Source organism: Erigeron canadensis, chromosome 5 (assembly GCF_010389155.1).
Source record: "Erigeron canadensis isolate Cc75 chromosome 5, C_canadensis_v1, whole genome shotgun sequence".
Taxonomy (NCBI): domain Eukaryota; kingdom Viridiplantae; phylum Streptophyta; class Magnoliopsida; order Asterales; family Asteraceae; genus Erigeron; species Erigeron canadensis.
The window spans coordinates 19160640-19173791 of NC_057765.1; positions in this window are offsets into that span (position 1 = coordinate 19160640).

A 13152-nucleotide genomic window follows, 5' to 3' on the forward strand; every position below is an offset into this window, starting at 1 on the left:
CTTTTCTGTATTCCTGAATCTGGATTGCCAATTATCTGAGAAATCGGATGAGATCTAGTCCATTTGGTTGAATGAGAAAGAGGTTCTTGTGGATCATTTAATTCTTCAGTATCAATAAACGTCGGAGTGGTTCAACAAAGTCTTCACTGTTATAAACTTCTGGGTTAGTTGCAGGATTTGTCACTTGAGAAATATGAGTATGTTGACCTTGTAATTCAGAAGTGGCAGCATGAAGATGATATTCAGATGATGAAGAAGATATATCTGAATTGAGTGATGGTGATGACTCATCGTCTCCATTTGGTGCTGAAGAAGTATTCATGGTACTGGAAACTGCATTAGTATCTAAACCGGGTTCAGACATTCTTGGATGATTGTGGTAAAATTCTTCAAATAAAATATCCAAATCCTCTGTGGTTGAAGTACTGAATTGAGATTTGACATTGGATACAGTTATTGTTGCGGAAAGTTGTGGTCGATTAAGTTCGGGTCTTGAACTGTTTTGTTCAAGAACCATTCCAGAGAGTTCATCAAATCGAACATTCATACTCTCAACTATCTTCTTCGTTCGACGATTTTACACACGCTATGCAATCGATTCTCTTGAGTAACCAATAAAATATGCCTCATCACCTTTTGGTTCAAATTTACCCAAATTGTCTCGATCATTGAGAACATAACAAACACATCCAAAAATGTGTAAGAAGTTCACATTGGGTTTTCTTTTATTGATCACCTCATATGGAGTTTTGTCAAATCTCTTGTTGATAATGGACCTATTCTGAGTAAAACAAGCAGTAGCTACAGCTTCAGCCCAAAGATTTGGAGGTAGCTTTGAATATGCGAGCATTGTTCTAGCTGCTTCAACAAGAGTGCGATTTCGACGTTCAACTACTCCATTTTGTTGAGGTGTTCTTGTTGCAGAAAATTGATGAGTAATGCCTAGTGATTTAAAGAAAGAATCAATTGTTGCATTCTTGAATTTTGTGCCATTGTCGTAACGAACAATTCGAACTAAGGATTGAAGATTGACTTGGGTTTGTTTGATGAAATCAATGATTTCCTTTGGAGCATCACTTTTAGCATGAAGAAAGAAAACCTAAGTGTAACAAGAAAAATCATCAACAATCACAAGAATGTATCTTTTTCCATGAATGCTTTTGACTTTCATTGGTCCACACAAATCCATATGCAAAAGATGCAAAGGACCTTCGGTACTCAGATATTTCTTTCGTTTGTGAGATGCCTTCTTCATCTTGCCAATAGCACAAGCTGGACAAACATGTTCACTCTCGTACTTGTAGTCAGGAAGACCTTCAACAAGTTGTTTGTCTACTAAAGCATTGATAGTTTGAAAGTTAAGATGAGACAAACGACGATGCCACAACCATGAATTTTGTGCAGATGCTTTTGAGAGAAGGCAAATGTCAGAATCTAGATTTGGAACATTATTCAGATCAATGGTGAACAAATTATTATCCCTTGTTCCAGTGAGATTATCTACCCCGTCTGCGGTTTGAACTTTGCATTCGTATCATTTGAAAAGCCCTTGAAGATCATTGTCGCAGAATTGTCCAACACTAAAAAGATTGTGATAAGGTCCCCACATATGACGAGAACATCCCGAGTCAACATACCATACACAAATCAGATATTCCTGCAGAAACAAGTTATGATGTTAAGGTCCCCACATATACTGGGTCCTTTCGGGTGAGAGAGGGATATAAAATGCAAATACACATATATTAAAGTAACACAAACAAGAGCACACAAACATGAATTTATTCAAAGATAACAAGAAAAGCACACATAATTGTTTAAATTGGACATACGAATTACAGAAACAAACAAAGTTTAAACACAATATTTGATTCAAGCGGGAGTAGTTCTAGATGGATTGGCCCTATCTAATGAATTTGATCTACAAACAATCCACACTTGTTTGATTTGAGTTGAAATGCCATCAAGATTGATTTTTCTAGAAGCATGTAAAAATCTATCTTTAGAAATTCATTTACTGCTACTAGTTAAGCACATGTCACCTGAAACATGAACATTCTTTAAATTAGAAAACGAGTTTTTCTTTGAGTTCTTTCCAGGATTCTTCTTGATGGTTTCACTGCTCACTTGAGTTTTCTAATATTATTAGATGACACTCAACCATATTGATCTTTATATTTAGTAATCCCTGAGGTTGTGTCTCTAACTACCTTCAAAGTGGACTTAAAGGTTGTCCGAGGCTTCCTAGGAGTACTAGATGTTTTGTTAGTCTTTGGTTGTGTGTTACCTAATAATTCATTCTTCACCTTCTTTGAACACTTGTGAGCTTTCACAACTCTTGGTGACTCCGTTTCAGTTTTGACTTTAGTTGGTTTTGAGTCACCAGTGGTCTTGACTATTTGAAAAACTTTTGTGACTTTTGGTTTTGTCTTCTTACCTTGTTGGGTATGTGCTGAAGAGTATGATTTTGGATTCTTTCTCTCAGCAAAAGCAGTTTTGTTTTGCTTTATCTCAAAGAGTTTTTCAAAGTCAGGAGTGAATTTATGATTTCCATCCATAAAATCATTGAATTGCTGAGATTCTGTTTCCAATTTCACACTCGTTTCAGTCAAATTTGTCGGACTTGAACTTTGCTTTAATGATTGTGATGCTTTTTCTTTGTCCAAAAATGATTGAAGTTTTAATTTTGTCAAAGTTAGTTCCACTTTAACTTTATTTAATCCCTCAACCACTTTTATTCGTTGATCCTTTTCCTTTTCAAACTTTTTGATCGCATCATAAAATTCATTAAAGTAAGTTTGACTGTCCTCTGAAAACTTAGGAATTGATGTATCAAAATAAATATCAGTTGGATCAACAGAATCAGCATCACATTCATCCTGAGCACAGTCAGTTTGAACAGAAACATTCACAACTTCAAGATCAGTTTGAACAGATGCATTCAAAATTTCACAGATAGAACAAGTAGACTAATTTGAAGTTTTAAAGTTTTCAGAATTATTTTGCTCAGATTCATTCATGATTTCACCCCGGTTGGTCACAGATTGAAGTATTTGTCATTGATGGGTTTCTTTTATTATCACAGTGATTTTGAGCCTTCAGACTTTCTATGAGTGCATGTTTTTTTATCAAGAGACTTTTTTAAATCATCAATTTCTTTTTCCAAAACACTTGTGGTATATAAGGTCTGACAATTTCAGGTTTTGGAAATGAAGTTGAATCATCCAAAGGTTTTTCCTTAAAACACTCAAGTATTTCAGGAACCTCTACCTCATGATTATCTTTATTACTTTGACACACAGGGCGACTTAAAAAGTTAAATGACTCATCAATTAATTCATAATTGAAGTAAACATTTGCACCCATCTTTAGAAAATCATCTTCCTCAACATCACCATGACTTGGTCTCACAAATTGATTGGTCATCCCACTTTTCATATGAGATTTTTATACAGTGAAGGAACCTCTTCTTGTGCTTTGAGCAAATGTTCTGGATTGACATATCCTAACCCTGAGTTGAATTGAGTTTTTGAATTTCTTGGCCTATTCAAATAGATATGTTGATAAGTTCGATTTACCTTATACAACATTTCTTGATAAAAATCTATTTCAGTTTTGTGTTCTTCATTTGTCTTTTCAAGTTGTTGGTAAAGAGAATCTTTTATAGAACAATCATATTTTAGGTTAGAAATTTGATCTTCCAATTCTTTCAACCCAGGGGTAGACTCATTCAAATTGATATTTAATGACACTATGTCCTCTGCCAAAGCATTTGCCCGAAGTATCTTGTTTAATTCAAGAACTTTGGTTTCAAGTTTTTGTTTTTCAAGATGAAGCTTGGAATTTGGAGTAAAAGTGACTGCAACTTTTTCAGATTTCAAATTGTCAAATTCCTTTAGACGAAGATCAAACTTAACTTAAAAATTGAGTAAAATTTGGTCTTTTTCTTTCAAATCATTGTTTATTTTTGAAATCTCTTTGTTTTCCTTTTTACCTTCTTGAATAGCTGCTTCACTTTTATCCATGTAAAAACCTAAAAGTTTCTTGGGAATTGTGATTACCTCATCATCCTCTTCAGTAGAATCTGCAGCTTCATCATCTAGCTCCTTTGACTTCTTGATCTTTGTCATGAAGCAGACATTTGCTGCTAGTTCATCAGTCTCATCATCAGTGAGATGAAGCCACTTGTCATCTTCAGCTGAAAGGGCAATTCCACTTTCTTCTTGCTTTGCCAACATGATTTTGTACTTGTAGTACTCCGAATTCTTTTTTCGAGGTTTGGTACACTCTGTGGCAAATGGCCATTTGCGTGTTCTGAAACACGCAGGGCCATGCATGTTTCCAAGCCCAAGGCCCATTACGGTTTTTGCCTGTTTGCGCGTTTCTATGGTCATTGCATACTTTTGCTTGTTTCCACATAAACTCTCAAACCATTTGAGAGTTCTTGAGAACAAGCGTATTTTTGCTTGTTTCTCAGAAACTCTGAAATGACCATTTGAGTGTTCTTACTTTGAACAAGAAAATCTTTTGCTTGTTCCTAAGAACCCTCAAATAACACTTAGGATATATTGAGCAAATGTCTTTACTGCTGTCAAGACGCAGAACAGACATTGTACTCTGAGTTAATGTCTTTACTGCTGTCAAGACGCGGAACCGACATTAACTCAACTAATGTTTTAACTGCTCTAAATATACGCAGAACTAGCATTAGCCTTCGACAGCATTTCAACTGCTGTAAATACACATAAACAATGTCGTCTATATTACCTATTGGAAGTGTGTATATAAGATAATGTTTATACTGCTGTAAATACGCAGAAACACAATTATCTTAACTTCCTTCTAGAAGTACATTAAGTTAATATCTCAACTGCTGTTAATACGCAGAAACGATAATAACTTAAAGACTCTTTATATGTTATGTCTAAAACCTGCAAAATACAAATAATAAACAAACATATAAACATAAGTTGGATCCCAATTGGCTCAACAAAATATGCCAGGGTAATATTAAGACAAACAGTAATTACAAGATAATTACAAGACTTGAACATATACACAAATATATACTTCACATATCTAGAATGCTCATGTCACTAAGAATCATGCACTAACATAATTTCCGAACACCAAGGCCCCCCTCTTCCTTTGGAAGACAAACAATATCCCATGCCACTTTAGCTTTACCTTTCTTCAACGTGCCCTTCCATAAAAACCCTCTCATAATTTGCTCAATATCAAGAATAACCCGATAAGGCAATATAAACACTGAGGACCAATACACATGCATAGAAGACAGAACCGAATTGATAAGCTGCACACGACCAGTAGAAGATAAGAATTTATTCTTCCAATCATCCACTCGATTATGTACCTTTTCAATAAGTATCCTACAATCCTGCAACATCAATCTAGAAGAGACCAACGAAACCCCTAAATATTTAACCGGTAATAGCCCTTCCTCAAATGGTAGCACATCAAGTATAGCTAACTTTACATGATTAAGTACATTACAAAAGAAAGCCGTACTTTTAGGGATACTCGGTGTTAAGCCCGAAACTATCTTAAATTCATCAAGGGAATCCATAACAATCTTTTTCGACTCGACATCCCCTTATAAGAATAAGAATCCGAATGAGGATGAATTTTATCACAATGAGGATGAAAATGAAAAGAGTCCGAATTTCTAACATTTCGATGAATCGTCAGAGTAAAAGGTAAGGAGATAGAGGATCCCCTTGTCTTAAACCCCTCTGACCATAAAACCATGCAAATTACCATTGATACTAAGAGAGTGGGAAGTGGTAGACACAGATTCCATTATCCAATGAATCATTCGAGCATGAAATCCAAAGCCGACCAAAATGTCATAAAGAAAACCCCAATCAACCGTATCGTAAGATTTTTGAAGGTCAACTTTAAAAGCAGCTCGTGGAGGTCCTCTATCCCAATGGTAATTATGCATCAATTCCTGAGTCAGAAGGATATTATCCGAAATCCTTCTACCAGGAACAAAAGCTAATTGATTAATACTAATCAAATCATCAAGACATCCCTTTAACCTATTCGGCAAGATCTTGGTAATACATTTCAGGATAATATTACACAAAGAGATGGGCCGGTAATCATTAATGCGAGAAGGTGAATCAACTTTCGGAATAAGAGAAATAACCGTATGATTTAGTTCCTTGAGAAGCCGACCACTAACAAAGAAACTCGAACAACCTTAATGACATCCGATTCCACAATATCCCAAGCCCCTTTAAAGAAAGTTGCCGAAAAACCATCCAGACCTGGAGACTTATCATCCCCCATAGAAAAAATGGCTTCCTTTATTTCCAAATCAGAAACATCATCCACCATTGCTAAAGCCTTTTCCTCATCAAGTCTATTAATAAAAAGATCCCCAGAATTAAGAACAGAAACCGAACCTGGTTGGCCAAGAAAACCAACATAATGAGCCTCAAAAGCATTAGCCGCATCATCTCCATCATGTTGATTACCCTGCGGGTCAAGTATCATATCAATTCTATTCCTTACGGCCCAAGACTTAACTACCTTGTGAAAATAAGCAGAATTCAAATCTCCCACATTGAGCCAATCAACCTTTGCCTTTTGTTTGAGAAACCTTTCTTCTTCGAGCAAAGCCTCAGTAAAGGCACTTAAATGAACCGCATGTTCCTCATTTAAAAGAGCATTGCGAGGTTCCTTATCTAAAGCTAATTGCACCTTATCAAGCTCCTGATGCAAAACAACAACCTTGTCATGTACATTACTGTAGTTACGTATCAGCTTACGAAGTGGTTTCTTAGTAGCCTTAAGTTTTCGAACCAAGCAGTACATAGCATGCCCCGGCACTTCCAATTTCCAAGCTTCAGCAACAACATCTTTAAACTTTGTATTATACACTAGAAGATAAGAAAACTTAAAAGGTTTAGGTTTATACTTGACAATATCAGCAATACGAAGCACTGCTAGTGTATGATCTGAAATCAGCAAGAGTGCTTGCCCCTGTATCACCACCCGTTACCTTATCTGAAACATGTTCATCATATATGTTTTCCACCTCATCATCTGAATCAGACACACTAAAAGCCTTATTAAATTTCTGGATGAGATCCAATCCATCCAAGTCTCGACCTGGGGCCGAAGAAGAAAGCCCACCATCTTCCCCACCCAAATCATCACCTAAAACAGAAAATGGGTTGCTAGTGCTAACAAGAGGGTTACTTGCCTTCTTATGTGAACTACTACTAGCCTCTGAATTAATCAACGGCAATTTAGCACTACCAACAGGTTGTATAACGCGATAAAATAATTTTTGGTTTAGGTTTATTTAGTTTAACACCCTCAATTCGTCTCTCCTGTTGAACAGCCTTTCCTTTTTTCCTTCTCCTTGAAACTTGAATGAATGCCTCATCTATAGACTTCTCGACTTGATTAGTATTACTAGACTTCTCGACTTAAATAGTCTTGCTAGGTAATTTAGGGCATTGATCACTTTCATGATTAAACACCTTGCATGTAGCGCAACGAGGCGGTTTCCATTGATACTCAATTTTAATAACTTGTTTCGAAAAACCATCTCCAACCAAATTAGGGATTCCAGCAATCAATTCTGATTTAATATCATTTTCAGCATCCAACTCGATAAGTGCCATTGCATAACTACTACGTCCCCATGATTCAGTACACATCGAGGTTGTATAAGCATCCAAAGCCACTGGTCTTCCAATCTTGGTCGCCAACATGCTAAGTCCATCTTCATTAAATATTACAAGTGATACATTATGTAATTTGATCCATATAGGCACTTTTTTAACATCTGACATACTAAAATTAGTCGTCCTTTCTTTTAGGAAAAGTGGCATTGAACGGATTAACCAAGGTCCTAATTCCAACACTTTATCCATCCCCGATTTCTCCTAAAATTTAAAGTAAAGGAGTCCTGATGAATTCATCATAACACGCTGAAACCCATATTTAGCCCAAGCATTCTTTACATAGTTTTCAACAACGGGATAAGCAAGTCGTTTTCCAAGAAAAAACCCAATCAAGGTATTAGCATATTTGCTATAAGCTGAAATAATAGTCTCTTTTGGAATAAGCAAATCAATACCCTCAATATTCGAGTCTACCCATAAAGATCGAAAATTAACCTTCTTCTTGGTGATAGGCTCAGATTGCACAGCCTTAAAATACGAGAAAGGCTTCTCCCGATCAGCCCCATCAGGCAATTTACTTACTTCAGCATCCTTTTATCTTCCATGCTCACAGCAAATTCCACATGTTTTTTACCTTTATCAGATTTATCCTCTTCCAAACCATCCTTTTTAGCATCTTTCGGTGTCAAAATTGACGTCTCATTCTTATCAGCTAAAGGCGTTAGGGGGGGATAACCATGCATTAGATAATCCTTTCCCTCATCATCTCCAAAATTGAGTGGAGCAATGAAATCCCCAAGGTTCGTATTTTGCTCATCATTAAATTCAGAATTAGGGTTTAAATTTGCCAATCCATCACCTTAATTCGAACCGGAATCTGCCTTTTTCAAGACTCTTGGAACTTCCGTATTGTTCAGCCGGTAACCATACTCATCGAGTCCAACGGACTGTACCTCCTTTACAGTTGCATGGGGAGTATAATTCATTCCTTCATTAGGATTTGGGACTGTCTCCTCATTCTCAATCTGCTGACCCTCCTTCAATTGCCCATCACAAGGAACACGATTAGTGGAATTACCACCACCTGTGCTCTTGGATTTCGATGGATTCGAATTCTTTTTCTTTTTATTTGAACCCATGTTAAGTGTTCTTTCTTTTATCCTGTTAAAACGTTCTTGAACTGCATCAATGTTGTAAATACTATCTCTTTTCATACAATAGACAAGAACAAGGAAAACAAATCAACCAATGACCAAGAAAACCACCAATCTAAACAAACCAGCACAAAACCCTAACCCTAGAAAACCCTAAATTGTAAATCAATCACCTTAATCCCTTAACAAGTCCGGACTAATCTAGCTAAACTACACAAGGTAGCCGCGATTACAGACCAGGTAAGAAATCAGGAAAAAGAAATAACAAACTAGGGCTTGAACGAAAATGAAACAGAAAAAACCCTAAACTACGTGAAACCTAACCTAAAAATAGTAAATCGAAAATGATCAGATCACCAAAAGAGATACAATGATCACAAATGATTACCATAATCAGTTAGAAGGACACGAAATTAGAGTAGAGAAAAGAGGAAGAAAAAAAAAAACAGGTTTCATGATCGCCATATAGGGAGAGAGAAATAGGGTCTTTCTATGTGATACTGTTTTTACATCCACTGAAATTGATTTTGAGAAAATAGATCATGACAAGATTGATAAAGTTTGAAATAAGGATGAATCTACATCTAGTGGAATTACCTTAACCCCATTCTCGACTCAACCAAAGATTCAAAATAAAGTACAGTCTTCAAATGAGAATGAGTCAAAAGGTTTGTCAAAAGAAGAGTCAGCCAGAATTCAGCTAAAAGAGTGTTTAGGCGTGACTTCTGCAGAGTCTGATGTTAAAGCTAGAAAAATTGAGGGCAAGTAGATCATGTTTTTATTGTTATGAAGTGGGACACGTATATAGCTGTTGTCCGAATAGGAAGAGACGTTGTCTAGAGAAGGGTGTCTCCTCTACAGCATCTAGTGATTCTGAGGTTGCTGCTCATAACAATGGATTTAAGACCCCTAAACGACAGGGACAGTCACAAAATGCTACTATTAGTAGGCATGGAAGTGGAAGTCCAAGTCGACCTTGTACACCTCAGAGGAGTAATTCACCTAGGAATAAGAATGCTCAAAAGAATCGGTCACCCACTCCTAGAAATGAAAATGCTTCTAAATTTTATGATCGATTAGGAAGTCAACCTAGGTTTGGTTCTCATTCGCCTAAAAATTCTCCTCCTAAGGCATGTTTCATTTCACCAAATAGGAAACAGCCCGTGACACCATCTTCATCCAAGGCTCCATCAAAGAGCAATGGATATTGGACCGAATTAATTATGAGAGATGAGTTCGGTAATCCTAAACCTCAGAAGGTTTGGCTACCCTTCAGAAACTAATTTATTTTGTAATATATGTGCAGGGAGAACCAAGGAAGCCTATCAGTCTTTGGTATGTTGACAGTGGATACTCTCGGCACATGACAAAGGACAAGAAATTGTTTTCCAAATATGAAGATATTATTGGTTCTAATGTTAGTTTCGCAGGTCCCAATGACAGTAACATCTCAGGCCAAGGTGATGTTGTCAATGGGAAAATTACATTGGAAAAAGTCAATTATGTGAAACAATTATCTCATAATCTGATGAGTGTTTCTTAGATTTGTGACAAGGGTAATCATGTCCATTTTAGTGAGAAGGAAGCACTTATTTTGAAACCGGGATATGTTATTCCTAAAGACTGGATCCGACTGAAAGCTCCTAGGAAGAAAGACATCTATGGCCTTATATTAGGTGTTGACAACTCGAAGGAGCCAATTTGTTTGTTAACTAAAGCAAGTGAATCTGTTTTTTTGTTATGGCATAGAAGAATTGGACATATTCATTTCCAAAAGATGAATGAAATTGTAAAACATGGTTTGGTTAGAGGTGTTCCAGTGAAAAGGTTTGAAATGGAACACAAATGTGTACCTTGTTTGAAAGGTAAGCAGCAAAAGTCTTCAGATAAACCAATGCAAGAAAATTATATTGTCAGTCCATTTGAGTTACTTCACATGGATTTATTTGGTCTTGTGAATGTAAGAAGTATAGGTGGGATGTATTACTATTTGGTGGTTACTTATGATTACTCTAGATTCTCTTGGGAATAAAACGTTGGAAGTCTTTTGCTTATCCAAAGGAATCCAACATCAATTAAGTGCACCGTATGAACCACAACAAAATGAAGTTGCTGAAAGAAAGAATAGGACTCTAATTGAGACTGCCAGAACAATTCTTGCTGATTTAGGGCTCCCTACTATGTTTTGGGGGGAGGCAGTTGTTTCGGTCAAAAATTACCTAAGATAATTTTAGAAAGGGTTTTAGACAACTCAAGAACCGAAGATTTATAAATGGGGTTTGATGTTCAAGGATCTTCAATTTGAAGTTTTCTTAACAAAAGTTACTAAACTATGAGTTTAGGTTTAAAGAGAGTTTTAAGAAGATCTTTGATATGGAAATACTTTGAGTAATTAAGAAAATGGTTGAAGATAATGTAAATTAATGTAAATTAAAGCTAACATCTTAAAGCAATGCGATAAAGAAATGCGATAAAGAATAATGACACCAGAATTTTGTTGACGAGGAAAAACCCTTGATCCAATTAAGTGATCTTAGGTAAAAAAAACCCGGGAGGATGCAATCGACCCTTCCTTAGTTGTTTTATTATTATTTTTATCGATTACAATACAATGAAAGTGAGAGTGGATTGATCGAGCTAACAAAAGTAAGAATGCAGTGATTAGGTGTGTGTGAATACAAGTGTAAGCAGATCTCTAATTTCGATCAATCACCCGTTATTTATAATGCAAAAATCAAACTAACTTCCCGAAATATCCGGGATCTTCTGTGTGAACTCTCTCAACGTGTTGAATTTGAAAAATAGACGTTGAGTCTTCCTTGACACGTTTATTCTTCAAGTCAGTTGCGATTTTCTTTGGATTGCTTGTTTACTCTTTCGCTGAATAAATGTTGACATATTTTCGACCGTTGGAGATGTTTCGAACATCCTAGATCTTGATGTTGAACTCAGGATCCTGCAAAGTACGAAAAGTATTATCATGTACAACAGAAACTTAATTTAGCAATGTTCTTGGTCAAGAACCTAATTATAGAAAATCTGCCCCAAACAGTAGTGAATACAACATGTCATATTTTAAATAGGGTTTCAGTTGTTAAGCGTCTTAATAAGAGATGTTATGAGCTTCTACATATGAAGAAACCACATTTACAGAATGTCGAACCATTTGGTGTACCGTGTACTTTCTTGAAATATCTTACTCGGTCAAAGTTTTATCCAAAGGTTTAAGAGGGATTTTTCATGGGTTATAAACGGGGTACTTCAATTCGACGGGTTTACAACAAACAAACCGGCAAAGTTGACTTGGGTACTAATGTCAAGATTGTCAGTCATAAGCCCGCTATACATTCTGGAACTGGCAAGAACTTCGATTATGAAAGTGTGTTTCGTTCTTTACACGGTCCTGCTTCTGATCCCGACATAGTTGATGATGTGATCATTTTAATAGATCATATGGATAATGTTTCAACTCCTACATCTCATCCTACTTAGAATGTTGATACTACTCCAACCAAAGTTCAGTCTCCTACTGTTATTGGTGAAAGTAGTAAGTTCAAGGATAAGACATCAGATTCAGATGTTTTTGAACCCGAGAACACTATTCAAAGATTCTGATGAGTCGGAAGATGATTTCCATTACCTGATGATGATCCTATTTCTGATGAGTCGGAAGATGATTTCAGTTCGCCTGAATTGCATACTCAATCGAATTAGGGTAGCAACTTGAATGTTGATTCGGCTCCTCAATATAAAATTAACAAGGCTCATCCAGTTGAGAATATTCTTGGTGATGCTTCAAAGCCTGTTCGAACTAGAAATCAATTAAATAAGGAGATGACTAGTTTGCTTTGTGAAGTGAAGGACTCAGTATTAATAACTGGGTGTTTGTATTCTGGTTTCATTTCACAAGAAGAACCTAAGAATGTTAAGGTGGCTCTACAAGATCCTTTTTAGGTTGAAGCTATGCAAGAAGAATTAGCTCAATTTGAAAAACTTGGAGTATGGGAGTTAGTAGATGTGGCTAGAGGTAAAGAACCGATTGGAACTCGTTGGGTATTTAAATGCAAACGAGATGACAAAAGGATTGTTACAAGGAATAAGGCACGCTTAGTTGTTCAGGGGTTTGCACAACGGGAAGGATATGACTATAACGAAACTTTTACGCCAGTTGCCCGGATTGAAGCTATAAGGCTATTTTTATCCTATGCAAGCTTTAAAGGTATAAAGGTGTATCAGTTGGACGGTAAGAGTGCCTTGTATGGAGAAGCTAAAAAAAAGTTTATGTTCACCAACCACCGGGGTTTGAAGATCCTAATTATCCAATAAGAGCATAT